At 46.0% G+C, this 678-nt stretch overlaps 1 non-coding gene across 1 annotated transcript; it reads right to left on the bottom strand.

Moving 5' to 3' along the window:
• Positions 1–204: 204 nt before the first annotated feature.
• Positions 205–276, bottom strand: TRNAC-ACA (transfer RNA cysteine (anticodon ACA)). Its single transcript has one exon. It is a non-coding gene; the product is annotated as a tRNA-Cys (tRNA).
• Positions 277–678: the final 402 nt, after the last annotated feature.

The following is a 678-nucleotide window of genomic DNA, read 5'->3' as shown; positions in this document are numbered from 1 at the left end:
CTGAGACAAATGGATGGTTCTCTTTGCTGCCACCTTAAGGGGCTCAGAGGTCTTGCCCAGAAGGTGAAGTGAAGTGAAGTGAAGTCGCTCAGTTGTGTCTGACTCTTTGCGACCCCATGACTGTAGCCTACCAGGCTCTTCTGTTCATGGGATTTTCCAGGCAATGGTACTGGAGTGGATTGCCATTTCCTTCTCCAGCAGATCTTCCCAACCCAGGGATCGAACCTGGGTCTCCTGCATTGTAGACAGATGCTTTACCATCTGAGCCACCAGGGAAGTTAAGGTAAAGATAGGTAATTACTTTGCCAACAAAGGTCCATCTAGTTAAGGCTATGGTTTTTCCAGTAGTCATGTATGGATGTGAGAGTTGGACTATAAAGAAAGCTGAGCATCAAAGAATTGATGCTTTTGAACTGTGGTGTTGGAGAAGACTCTTGAGAGTCCCTTGGACTGCAAGGAGATCAAACCAGTCAATCCTGAAGGAAATCAGTCCTGATTATTAATTGCAAGCACTGATGTTGAAGCTGAAACTCCAATACTTTGGCCACCTGATGGGAAGAGGTAACTCATTTGAAAAGACCCTGATGCTGGGAAAGATTGAAGGCAGGAGGAGAAGGGGACAACAGAGGATGAGATGGTTGGATGGCATCACAGACTCTGTGGAGATTAGTTTGAGTA

The sequence above is a fragment of the Ovis aries genome, chromosome 17 (genome assembly GCF_016772045.2).
Source record: "Ovis aries strain OAR_USU_Benz2616 breed Rambouillet chromosome 17, ARS-UI_Ramb_v3.0, whole genome shotgun sequence".
Lineage (NCBI taxonomy): Eukaryota > Metazoa > Chordata > Mammalia > Artiodactyla > Bovidae > Ovis > Ovis aries.
This window is presented reverse-complemented; position numbering and strand designations above follow the sequence as displayed.